Source organism: Chinchilla lanigera, unplaced genomic scaffold (assembly GCF_000276665.1).
Source record: "Chinchilla lanigera isolate Chin_1 unplaced genomic scaffold, ChiLan1.0 scaffold00067, whole genome shotgun sequence".
Taxonomy (NCBI): Eukaryota; Metazoa; Chordata; class Mammalia; order Rodentia; family Chinchillidae; genus Chinchilla; species Chinchilla lanigera.
In genome coordinates this window covers 4,643,933-4,657,761 of record NW_004955468.1, presented here as the reverse complement: position 1 = coordinate 4,657,761, position 13,829 = coordinate 4,643,933, and the positions used below count along the sequence as shown (strand labels likewise).

Below are 13,829 nucleotides of genomic sequence, written 5' to 3'. Positions count from 1 at the left end.
CTACTATGTAGGCCAATCCATGTGTTACTTTAAGAGTGTCAGGGCTTCTTTTGGACTCCTTTTCCTGATGGCAGGCAAGGTATACTTGGTCCATTCCCTACCACTTGTTATTTAGTGTCAACAGCAGGACTGGGAGTGGGGAGGAAAGCTGGTGGGAGAGCTGGTGTGGTGTGCATTAGTGAGCTCTTCAGAAAGAGCTGGATTTATGCTGTCACTTTGCAGAGCACCTTGGCAGCTTTTATTAAAACTGCAAATAACATGCCATGCTGCCTAGGAGAAGACCTCTCCCACATGTGTACAAATATAGATACACAGCAATGACCAAAGCAGCCTTGATATGCTGATGGAAAATGGGAAATTAAGCCAGATATGGTGGCGCACACTTATAGCCCCAGCATTCTGGGAGACTGAGGCAGGAGGATTGCAAGTTGTCTGGGCAACTTAGTGATTTAGCAAGACCCTGTCTCAAAATAAAGAATGTTTTAAAATATCTGGGGGTATAACTCAGTGTGAAGATCCTGGGTCAATCCCCAAGTACTAGGCATGGGGGCGGGGGAAGAAAATGGAAAATTATCTAAGTGTCTATCAATAGAATGGAAAAAGTAAAACTTGGTTTATTAATATAATAGGATATTGTTTGCAGTAATGGGGATTGTACCTAGGGCATCATGCATGCTAGGCATATGCTTTACTATTTAGCTACATAACCACCCTAATTAAAAATTGTTTAAGGACATTTGATCTATGGTTCTTGAATCTGAGGTTATAGAGCCTGTGGTATAGCATGTGGACTGTATTTATGATGAACAATATTCTTTCTTGATATATGTATGTGGTATAGAATGACTGAATAAAGTTATCACATAGTTATCAAAAAAAAAAATAATAATAGGATATTATGGCAAGCAAAAAAACCTGATGGTATCTGTAGATATCAAACACAAGATTTGGGGTGGAAACTAGCTTGTTACAGAATGACTTGTACTCTGTATTTTTATGGACATTTGAGAAAACCCAAATGAATACTAAACAGTGTCTCCGAACTCAAGTGCAAAGAGCATTTTAAGAACAGATATAAAAGGGTGCACTTAAATTTCAGAAGCAAGCTGCGTTTGTCAAGGAAATTAGGAAATGCAGTGAGGGAGAAGCATGAGGATGACATGGAAACATCACCTTTAAAAACCTGAAGAAATATCATTCAGTGTTAACATGCATTTGTCCTGCATGATGGATATGCATATTATTATTAAGTTTCCATGCTTACATCTTAAATCTAGATTTAAAATAATGAAGAAAGCATGGCTGAAGCTATGATAACTTGTGCATTGACTTGTCTTTCAGTTTCAAATGACTGGAAACCCAGATCAAACTACCTTAAGCTAGGAAGGGAGACTTTTTGATGTTGGATCTGAAAAATCCCAGAGTCGCTCTTCTTTAGGACATCAAATACCTGGACGTGTTTGCTCTCTGTTACTCCTATTTTGAGTTGGTTTCAGGCTTGGGCAGCCTTTTCAGCTCAAAAAGGCCACCAGAAGAGATGGGCTGGTATCCAAGTTCAAGTTCAAGCACAATACTAGAGGTTCTTTCTTCTAATAGTTGACAGGGAAGGGCTGGGATCCACTGGATTGAGTCACACAACCATGTGGGAACTGTCACTGAGGTCAGGGAATGACTCCTACTGATGGTCCTCGTCCTGATCATGCACCTACCCCTGGATGGTGAGATGGGATAGTAAGTCAGCTCCACCCAACTATATTACAGAGGGCATTATAGGAGCCAGCTGTGCATCTCAGTACCCTTCCCTAGGGAAATAGGAAGAAATCTATGTGTTTTCTTCACTTGGTATGACAAACAGCAAGGAGTATGCACATGTGCAAAAGTGGCAGAATGGGATTTGGACCCACCCTTATGCTCTGTGGAACAGTTTTTGTGTATGTTTACCCAAGTATCACAAAGGGTCCAATAGACCCACACCACTCCAGGGTTTGTTTAAGAAAAAAAAAGGTTTCCTTTTGATTTTTCTGATAGAAGTAGCCCAATTCAGCACAATGGCACATGAAAAACCAGATTTTCAAGTTTTGGGGGAGGTCAAAAGTCACTCATCAGATTACTTATGCATGGATGATGAAGATAATCCATTATGGTACCGGTGGGTGATGATGATGATGATGATGATGATGATGGTTTTGACACTGGCCGTGTGAGCCAAAGTTCCTGTAGCAGTGAAACGGAGCAAGAATCAACTGATATAGACACAAGGAAAGCAAACCGCCTTTGTTCCGATGATGAAGAAAATAGCAATGTGAGTAAATATTTGACTAGTTGAAATGTTGTGAAACGGCCACTCAACCAAATGGAAGAATCCAATGTTAGAAGTAGGTCTCAAAATATAGTAAAGGTCTTGGCAGGGGTGAAACTTATTGGACAAAATGCCAGCACTGCCATTCAATGTTGGAAATTGTAACAGGTGAAATGCTACAAGATGCTGTGAAATACACAAAGGCTGAAATGCAAGTAAAATGTTCTGTGTACATCAATGCCACGTTCAAGAATTATTTATAATGACACCACACTAGCTGTACTAAAAGCATTCACAGGTCTGCTGTACTTAGCACAATTTTTTTTACAGCAATTGCAGGAATATAAAAGACATATGGAAAAGCCATGGGTTAAACTATAGCATAAAATTTATGCTCTTGTAGATGTGAAAACTTATTTTGCTTTCAGTTTGGACATTTTTCTTGGAACTCAGCCACCAGGTCCTTATTCGTATAGTAATAAACCAAATGATGTTGTAAACAGACTTGTTGCTCCCATCCGAAACTAATCAGAATGTGACATTTCACAATTGGTTTACCGGTTTCCAATTGCTGTTACATTCGTTAACACAAGTTGACCAGAGCAGGAACTGCATGTACGCAGGAACAAAGCAGAAATTCCAAATGACAGGTTGCAACTTCAAAACAGAGAATTGTAGGGCTCAATCTTTGGATTTCAGAAAGATATAACATGGGTCTCACATATGGCAAAGAAAGGCAAACTGGTACTGCTGATGTCAACATTTAACCATGGTGGAAATATTGATGGGGAAACCTTGATAAAATGGAAGCCTGAAATGGAAACTTTCAATAACAAAAACAAAGGTGGAGTAGATGGTGGTGAGTTGAGCAGCAACTATGATGTCAGTTGAAACACAAAGCGTTGGGCAGTGGTTGTATTTTTTTCCATCCTAAACATGTGTGGAATAAATAGTTTGATAGTTTACAAAGAAAATTACAAGTGCAAAACAACACAAGGAAATTTTCTTAAAGGACTGGGACTGGAGATCTTAAGAGATCATTTACTGCAGAGGAAAAACAAAGTGTTTCTGCCCAGGAAAGTATACAAAAATATTGTGAAGCACCCTGGAGAGTTGACAGATGAACAGGAAGTTGACAGAAAACCAGAAAGATGTCAACTGTGCCTTACAAGAAAAGACAGGAATACAGAATATACATGCTATCAGTGTAAGCAATACTTGTGTAAGCTACATGCAGTTGTCATGGGTGAAGACTATCTTGAGTGTGACAGTTGAAGCAAAGCTTATTTCTGTGATAGACTTTTGTTTGTGTTTACACTGCATTTCACATAGGTTTTTATTCTTGGTGTGATCTTTTAGGTTTTGTAAGCAGGTAAACAGCTCCTGTGAAAATGTTGATGTCTATTCTAAACGCACAATACATATTGAGAATTTAATAATTTATTTTATTGATATTTTATGTTCCTGTTAACTACACACTGTATAATATAATAAGCACCTCCTGACAAAACAGCAAGACCACTGAGATGTCAAGTATGCCCTACAAAAAAGCCAGCAAAAGACATGTGCAGTCAGGGTACGTAATGTGTGTGTATGGAACGTGCTGTTGTCATGTGTGCAGACTGCCTTAGGTGTGGTAATTGAAGTGAAGACTCTTTTTGTAAAGTGCTACTGGTGTTTTCATTGTAGTTCATATGGGAACTTATTTCTGATCTTTTTTGGACTTTGTATACCAAACACCAGTTGATGTTGAAAATTTTTATTATAAAAAAAATTATATTAAAAAAATTTTTTTATAAACAATAAGTATTTTAAAATCAGTATTTTAAAATATTTTTTCCTGTGAAGGGCTCATTGTTTAGTATAATAGAACTCATAAAATTAAAATTAGTAATTTATTGATAGAAATATTCCAAAGAATATTCTAAAGAGTATATTCATCTTGACGACAAAACTAGTCTTACGCTCCAAGGGCTACAAAGAAAATATTGCACACCCCAAGGAACAAAGGGAAGACACTCCCTCAGGGGATGACTTGGGATTTGAACACCTACCCCACTTTACTTCTTTTGCTTGGAAACTCACAGCTGTTCTGAACACAACCCCCCTTTTAGAGCGCCCCACCTTGCAAAGATGACACCAAGCTGGCTCATCTACTCTCTTGTGAAGCTAGAATTTGCTGCACCCGAGCTCCCATTTCTTCTCTCTGTGGTTGGTTCCCTGACTCTTCTCCACCCTGCCAGCAGTAAGTCCGCCAGTTCTGCAGTCTCTGTAGCTCTCTACCAAAGGCTTTGCACAGAGTTGAGGAAGAGAAATAGAAAATCAAGGTGTCTATGCCTGCATTCAGAGCACTCAGCAACACTGCACATGACCGCCAGTTTTGACCGTTCTCCTGGAAGAACCCTCCCGCATGAGGCACACTGTAGGGCGCACAACAGACCAGGAAATTGGAGAGAGTCATAGCAGCCAGCTCATGCCTCTCCAGTGCTCCCTGGTCCCCACTCGGGGCTGGTAAAGCATGATCTTCACAAAGCACCAATAGCAGAAGATGGTGACCCCATGGGGGATGACAAAGAGAACCAGACACAGCTCCAGCCATATGGGCAGCACCAACCTCAGCTGTTCTGGTGTGACGTCCTCAGAGCAGATGTGGAGGCTGTTGTCCTCTGTCATGGTGTTGGTCAGTAACTACTGGACAAAGATCACAATGCTGTAGTACGTGAAGGACAAGACCTTGGAGACCACAGCAGTGATCACTACATACAGGGGCTGGTGCCAGAGCTTGTACTATACTGGGCAAGCCACAATGCAGTAGCACTTGAAGCTGATGCCCGCTAGGGGCCATGTGCTACAGTAGATGCAGCTGTAGAAGCCATAGCAGTGAGTGCACACAGAATTCCTCTATGGGCCACAAGAAATTTTAGGTGACCTCAACTGTCTCAAAGGGAAGCAGCAGCAGCAGCAGCAGCAGCAGCAGCAGGAGGTCTGCCAGAATCAGGCTGAGCAGAAGTATTTGCACAGGTGCAGGCTGGGGCTGGCAGACCCACCCCACAAAGGCCCTCAGGGCCAGGAGATTAGCAGGAAGGCCAATGAGAAAAGACACCAGGTAAATGGGGAAAGGTCCTATGCTCTGGGGCTCCAGAGTCATCTTTCCTATAGAGACAGAAGATGGGATCAGAATCCTGACTGTGCATTTCCCAGCCTCAAAAACAAGTTAATCCATTTGCAAGTTCACTGTAGCTCCTGCTTCACAGAATAACTGCTGCTAATCCTTCAAACTGAGCACTCTTCTGCTTCCCGTGACCCTGGAGAGAGATGACCTTCCTGCTGCCCCACTAATTACTTCTCTAGCACACTTCTCCTCTCCATTTCCTCCCTTTCCCTACAAAAAAAAAAGAAAGAAAGAAAAAGAAAAGAAAAGAAAGAAAAAAAATAGTTCTCACCCCCAATCCCAGGAAAGTTCGCAGATGTCCACAGCTCCACTAGAAAGAGCACTTCCTGAGGGCAGTGACGTTATCTTCTTGTTCATCATTGAGTCTGTAGTACCTAGAACTGTGCCTGACACATACTAGGTGCTTAGCAGATATCTGGGGATGAATGAATGGAGTTATGAGAGGTGACAAGGAAAAGCTGCTTCATCGCAAAGGAGTAAGCCAAGGCCACCTGAGTCCTGCTCCCCGTTTTACAAAGCCAGCTGGTGTTTTCCTTTCCTTCTCTTTGCCTCTTCTTTTTCTCTCTCCAAGTCACTGTGCTTGAACACAAGATCCTTACCTGTACCCCCAAAATCAGGAATATGTTAAGGCTCAGGAAGAGCAGATTAAGCCCAGGTGAGCATCAGATGTCCAGCTGCTTGGTTCTGGGCTGAGCTTTTAAAGGAGACCTCTGGGTTTGGGTGGGAAATGGAAAACGTCTTCTGACCCCAGTTGCAGCCATATGACTCTGGGACAGTCACTCCAACCCCATTCAGCATCTCTTTTGCTTCTCTGTACCACAGCTAACCAGTGATTTCTCTGAAACTACAACTCCCAGTGTGCCCCTTGCAGACTTACCCCTTCTCACCTCCAGAGAAAACTTGTGTGCATGAGATTGAAGTAAATCAAGAGTAACCTTAGAGCCCCTCTAAGTTACCACTAAAGGTGGGTATTTAAGAGAAAACATGAGAGGCTGGGGTTGTGACCTGGAGGTATTGTGCATACTTAGCCTGTATAAGGCCCTGGGTTCAGTCTTATCAATCAATCAAATAAAATCAAACTTGAGGTCCTAACCTTTTCCTGGTAACATACTCCTGTTTATATCGTTCAGCATTTGCAAATATCAGAAGTAAAGGGCTAGATGCATGAGAGATTCCCTGCCTTCGTGAGGCTGTTTGTTTCCTCCCTGCTTTTACGTTGTCCCCTCAGGCTCACACTAGCACCTTCTCCAACTTGTCCTGGCCCCTTTCCCATTCTGTGACTCTTCTGCCCCACATTCTATCCTTTCTTCCTAAAACCAGCCACATTCTTTCCTCTGTCTCATCTCTTTGTAAGACTGCAACAGCAGTGTCCTCTTCCCTGGGCCCCTTTTCCTGCCTTTTCCTGAAAGCTGATGTTTTTCAAATATGCTGGATCTCGCTAGGTGTGGTGTGTCTCACCTGTAATCCCAACACTCTGGGAGCCTGAGGCAGGAGGATCATAGGTAGGAGCCCAGCCTGGGCAGTTTAGCAATTTGGCAAGACCCTGACTCAAAATAAAAACATAAAATAAAAAAGAGCTATGGATATAGCTCAGTAAAAAAAAAAAAAAAAAAAAAAACCCTGAGTTCACTCTCCAGTACAACAGAAATCAAAGAAAGGCAGATCTCAGAAGCAGGTGGAATTTGTCTAACTGGACTGCTTATTTCTCTTTCATAAACAGCAGGCTTTTAAACCTGAAGGCGTCATGTGATCCAAAAGAGGAAGGTCATCCAATGAGCTCTTTCCAAGGCAGCTTGACTTCCTGGGCCCCCACCTGATTCTGTCCCCAACAAACATATTTCTCCCAGAACACAAGTCACAACTGTTCTTTTGGGCTTCCTTCTCCCTTGGCATTCTAGATCCTTTCCCTGGACAATTACTCCATGTTATTCTGTACACACAGCCACTTCTCGCTCCTCTCTGCTGAAGCTGCACCTGCTCCTCCCTCCCTATCTTTTCTCTGGAAGCCCCAGACTTGGGCAGTTTTCCATTTCTTTCCAGGAGGCGGCAGCTGAAATTGGTTAGAATGGTGAGCATTGCTTGACTTCCTCTGGCCCCTGGGGTCCCTTCTTATAAATGTGCCCACCACAGACATGGACTATCCTCAGTTCAAGTTGCTGCAAGGGTGAGCTGGGTTCTGGGCCTTTCTTTTCATTCATTCCTTTCCAGTGGGCTGTGCCCTAGCTGGGCCACCGTCTCTTCTCTCTTTTTCTCTTGCCCTGTCCACATTGTCTGCTGTTGGTGCCTTGAGGTACCCAGAAGAAAATACAGCCACTCACAGCGACGCTTTGTCTGTGCTCTGGGGATGTGTGTGACTTACCACCAGTTGCCTGACCCCATCAGCTGATACTCTCCTCTTTCCCCCTGACCTGGGTTAGGTGACTACTCACAGCCACGTTCTCTCCCACTAATCATCTCTTGTCATTCAGTCCCCACTTTTTTACCCTGGTACCCAAGTAGTCCAGGCACATTCTTGATTTCTTACCCCCATAAGCCATGTGGTTGGGACATGGCAGGCAGAGGGACAGCAAGCCTTCAGCTGAGCTCATTGTGTGCAAGGCAGCTGAGGAGGTCAGAGTGACGGCAAGAGAACCAATTAAGGGCAGAGTCGTGGCAATGAGGTCAGGTGGTTGGCAGGACCTGGCACATTTGAGGCCCATGGCTGTGGTCAGGATGCAAAATGACATCTAGAACCGGAAGCCCCTGGAGGACAGGGATGTGATGTAATCGATTTCACCTTTCCAAAGGCTCACTCTGAATGCTCAGTGAGGAGGAGGCTGGGGCAAGAGGAACCTAGGAAATTGTTCTCTGGCTGTCTCTGGGAAAGGGTCCATGTAGGCTTTGCACTGTGAAAAAAATTCTAAGTATATACATGTGCATGTGTAGGTATCACTTAACCCCCTCCCCCCAAAAATAAGTTAAAAGCAAGCAAAAATATTTACAGCTAACGCAGCCTCAGCGTTTATGTGCTATGCTGCTCACTTCGGGGACCTGTGATTAATGGACTGTCAGTTTCATTTGCTTGGGAGGCACTTAGGGGACGAGTAAAGCACACTTCAGGGTGTGTCTGGGCGGCTCATAAAGGTATGGCCTTGGGACCTGCATCTGGACCCTTGGCCTTCCTCTCTGGCGCTGTTCCCATGTTCTGCTTCCAGGATACCTTGAGCTACGTAGCTCTGTTCCACTGTGCCCTTCTGCCACAGTGTGCCCGCTTTCCAGCCAACTTACCATGGACAGAATTCCTGAAACTACAAGGCAAATTAAACTTCTCCTCTTTTAAGCTGTAGGTGTAAGATATTGTGTTCCAGCAAAAGCTGGAAAGCTGACTTTCCACTGCTGTTTCCATGACAGTGAGATAGTTCTATGTAGGCTGCATGCAGCACAGCATGCACTATACAGCCACGACCTCTTCTTCTCTTGAGCTGCTGAGCATCTTGGACTAATGCAGACATATAAAAGAAGAAGGCATATCGGCTTGGCAGCAGCTGGATCCCTAAGCAGCCTTACCCCACTCACTGGATATTACCCAGCTGTGAGAGCTGGCCAGTCGAATGGACACAGAGCAGTGTCTCTGTGCTATTTTAACTCAGTCTTATTTTTCTGATTATTCATGGACTGCATGTCTCTCAACAGAGCGCAGGCTTTCTCTGTTTCTAATGACCACACTGGGCTAGTATCTCGCTATAGCTCTTAATTACAGCAACAGAGGCCAGTACTGGCTCATTTGCAGATTTAATGATAAGATATTGGGTAGCTTAGAGATTTGCCAGGAGGTCTGGAGAACCAGGCTGCAAGAATAAAGGAAGCTGTGCACCCAGGGAGGTATTAGAAGTCATGCCTCTAACCCACAGCAGTGGGTACACAGGACCGCCTACACATCACACATGCCCTGAACTCTAAGCTGTAGGTCTGCATTCTACGCACTACCGCTACTGCCACCACCAGAAGTCATTTTCCACTCTCTTGCCTTCTGTCACCATTAGCATCAGATTTGAATTTGGGCAGGTGCAGGCCATTGGCTCAAGGTAGGTGAGGATGCTTAGATTATCAGCTTCTCTAATGGGAGGTGGGCTCTGCCCCCCTCCCAGAGTCGCACCCAGACAGTTCCCTAAATGCAAAAGGAGTTGAGATGTTAGGCAGTAGAAAGATAACCAATGTGCCCACCAGGGGCTCTCAGAGGTCAGGACCACCCAGACCACTTCTACTTTTTCGGTCCTCAGTCTATAAAAAAAAATCATGAAATGCCAAAATGAGGGGTTTTTCCCCCCCCAGAACACCATATAAGTTTATTTCAGATGTAACAGCAATGCTAAAATTGAAAAGTTTAATTTTTAACTGCACCACATAAACTTAGCCATTTAAATATTTTTAGTTATTCCCTCCAAAAACTGAGAGTTGTTCTTTTCCACCACCACAATTCATGGTTTCCCAATAGCTCTCTTTTTGAAGCACTTTTCAACTGATGAGAAAACTGCTTTGGAGATATTTTAGAACTCTTTTCCTCAAATAAAAACTAATTTGGACAAATAATATATTGCATAGATTTTTTTTCTACAGATTCTCTTTTATAGACCCAAATGCAGCTTATCATATGGTATAATTTTAACCTATTTGCCCCACAGTAAAAACCATCTACCTTGAAAAGTATGATGTATATATCCTGTGATCTTCTAGTGAGTAGAATTATTGATTTATCCCAAAGATTTTTTTTATCATTTGTCAAAATAACCAACCAATATTGAACGTTAGTCTTTATCAAAGATGTACGAACTAGTAGCACCCAGTATCTAGCTCTTCCACATATCCCTCTGTAAGTGGACGGAATTATTTAATACCAGCTTGATGGAGGACAATTAACCCTTTACAAACACTAAAAATTTAGATTAAGTCATTGAGTAGTGTGGAAAAAGAAAGTCTATAATGACAGGAAAAGTACATACTCAATTCAAACTTGAATATTTTTCTTCTGTCTTTAAATAACATGTACTTAACTGTGAGGTAGCTATTTGGTTGTCAATAACCACATTTAGGGATACATTCATAGGACTGCTTAGCTAGTCCGGGTGAAGTAGTTATAGAAATAGAGGCAGTGTGGTCTCAGAAAATTCGTTTATATATCAAAATCTATTTTGATATTTGGAAGTCTACAAAAAGGCTGAACTCCTCATGCTAATAATGATTTCTCTAACTCAAACACTCTTCTCTTGGCAAGAGCAAGCTGAAACTTATCCACGAAGGTAAAGGTGCTTAATGTTAAACATTTTTTTAAGCTTGGATTTAGATTAGGAAACTGATACCAAAAACCAACCATCATGGTCTTTTTACATTTTCACTGAGATTAGAACCCTATGGTCTCATTATCAACCATCTTCCTTTAAAATTTTTTTCCGTAGCACTCAAGACTGCTGAAGTCTATTTTGCTTTGTACTTTCACACTTTCAAATCAAAACTTAAGGTTATAAAGTGTGTACAAGCATTCTATAAGTAATTTTTCCAGGAACTTATTTGGAGATGAGATCCTCATTCTACATATGAGGATAAATATTACAAATCAAACTTCCTTTCAAAGTCAAATGACAGAAAATTCAAGCTTTGTGCGTTGCTTTTAAGTCTATCAAGAACATTTCTTGAGCCACCACTGACAATCTAAAAAATTGCAAATATTGAGATTGGACAATGGAGGAAAACATGAATATTTCAGATGTCTCATCTTATAAGAAGTTATCAGCAGGTCAGAACCACTCCCTACTTGCCAGATAATGATCTAGCTTAAAACCACTCCTGTCAGTAGAGGAGGTCACAGTGATATTTGTACTATTAACATTTTATGCTTCTACCTTTCCAAGGATAGAAGCAGCTTGTTTCAATAATTCCTCTTATCCCAAGTCCTTAAACTCAGTATTGTAGGCACAGATTATAAGCAAATTCAGGACACTCTCTAGTAAATAAGGAATATTATAACTGTGTCATTCTCAAAAAATACTGTCTAGATATTCTTCCCTATATAATCAAACACTCACTGGCAATATTTTTAACAGCCTGCATTAGTTCACATTAAATGCATTTATTGTGCCACAAGTCCAGCTAAGATTTCCTCTAGGTATTTTAAAGTATGTCCAAGAAAAGACACCTGCTTCAGGTTTATCTAAGGGTGTTAACCTGTAAGGACATCAACTCCATTTTTAAAGTTAGACAATATCTATGGTATTGTTGAGATTACTGAAGAAAAAGGAAGGAGAAAAAACTAAGTCACAATAAACTTCTTTAGGTCAGTTAAAGGCTATTACCTCTAGAGGGATATTTAAAAAAAATTTAATCTCACCAGCTCACCCTCTAAATGTTTATGCCCCTAGTAACAATAACAGGAAAAACAAATCTGCTGACAACCAGCCCACTCATTAACAAAAAAGCAGTTTAATTCAAATACTTAGACCAGCATATAGCACTACCTACCCAAACTGCACCACCCATCAGCAAGGTGAGAAGAATCAATTGCTTTAAAGATCTAAACAAGCCTAGTATTTCTTACAAGGATGACAATGGTTCAACAACTGAGAGTGCTCAGAAGGACTAAAGGTGGGGCGAAGGCAAGGTCCAGGGGTAAGCATCCCACAAATAGTCTTTGAAAACCCAAAGTACCACAATACACCAAACTTATCTGTGAATCAGAGAAAAAGATATGGCTTCTAGGTCTTTTCATTTTTTGAAATAAACAATATGTATAGGCTCTGCCCTTCAATGTGAAAGCAGGACATTTAAAAACAAACACCAAAAATTTGATAAAAAATTATTTGATACCCAAAATTGTCAGGTTATATGTCTTTTTTTTTTTTTGGTCTTTTTGAGATAGGATGTCACTAAGCAATTCAGGCTGGCCTGGAACTCAAAGGAATCCTCCTGCCTCAGCCTCCCAAGTTTGGCGTTGGGTTATACATCTAACTATGAAAGTAAACAGATCTTCTTCCTTCAATCCAACCACCTCACAAAAATGAGAGAACTAAAACAATCTAATCACAATTATTTTAAAAAGTCCTGAAATTATTGAAACTTTTAAAGGAAAAGCAGGGAGGAAAACCAAGAATCAGAGAACAAGGAGGGAAAGCTTCACAAAGAGGGGAGGGGGGGGGGATTAACTGGCCTCTCTTTTTATTTGGCCACAAGCAACTGCAAGAAAGTTCATTTGTAATCTGTCCAGTTGTCTGTCTTTTGCTCATGCCCATTCTGACCAGAAGGGACAATGAGGTTTTTTTCTGAAGCACAGGAGCAACAGCAGGTCCTATCCTCTGCTAGTAGTTCTGCTTTGTCTCAGTAATCTCAAAGCCAAACTTCCTGTAGAAGTCAATTGTGCTGACTCATTGCTGATCTGGATGTGCAGACAGATGTTGTCAACAAAAGTGCCATCTTTCTCACAGATGTTTAAGGCGTGATTTAACATTTTAGTTCTTACTCCTAGCCTTCGGTAGGGTGCAAGACAGCCTAGTGTCATGATGTTAAGTCTCTTCCGATTCTGTGAATGATCCACCCTGCAGCACACGGCACCTACAGCAATGCCATTGAAATAGGCAAGTTTTGCTAGCTCGTCAACCTCCAGCACATCCTTGCAGAACTTGTTGTTACAGCTGACTGGAAAGATGACCTGGTTTGACCTCTTCAACTGTTTGATACTGTGTGGTGTTAATTTCCGAGCTTGATCCCACTACCTTTCATCTTCCCTGCCTGCTGAGGCGTCTTCATCCTACTCAAGCAGTCTGGCGTTCCCCACCATCCATTATCTCTCTATCTGAGCAGGTGTATGATGGTTAGATAGATTCATGGATATATAAATGATTTAACTGTGAGATCACAGGGATGTGCTTTAACATTTTAAGAGGTATTCCCACATTACCTTCCTGAAAAATGTTCAGTAATCTACATTCCCACCCGTCTTGTATGAGAGTATCTCTGTGCACCTTTTCCAACAACAGATATTTGAATCTTTAACATTATTTTTCTAATTAGGGTGGGTAAAAGTGATATTTTCCTATTAAAGCTTTCTAATTAAGTATGGGACAAGATGGACTACTTAATAAGTATTGTTGGGGTAGTTTGGAAGAATTACGATTAAATGAGAAAAATAAAAACCAAGTGAGTTAAAGATCCAATATGTTTTAAAAATCTATAAGAGTTATATAAATATTATATAATTTTAAACCTTGTGAATGAGAAGAGAATTACCTATCATGATATAAATGTAGGAGTCATCAAAACAAATGACACAAATTTGATAAATTCAAACACATAAAAATATAAAACTTATGGGGAAAATGACTATTAACAATA

General features: G+C 41.4%; 2 pseudogenes; both read right to left on the bottom strand.

The window, feature by feature from the left end:
* Positions 1-4,452: 4,452 nt before the first annotated feature.
* Positions 4,453-5,447, bottom strand: LOC106150204 (annotated as a pseudogene).
* A 7,239-nt stretch (positions 5,448-12,686) lies between these two features.
* LOC102022585 lies at positions 12,687-13,217 on the bottom strand (annotated as a pseudogene).
* Positions 13,218-13,829: the final 612 nt, after the last annotated feature.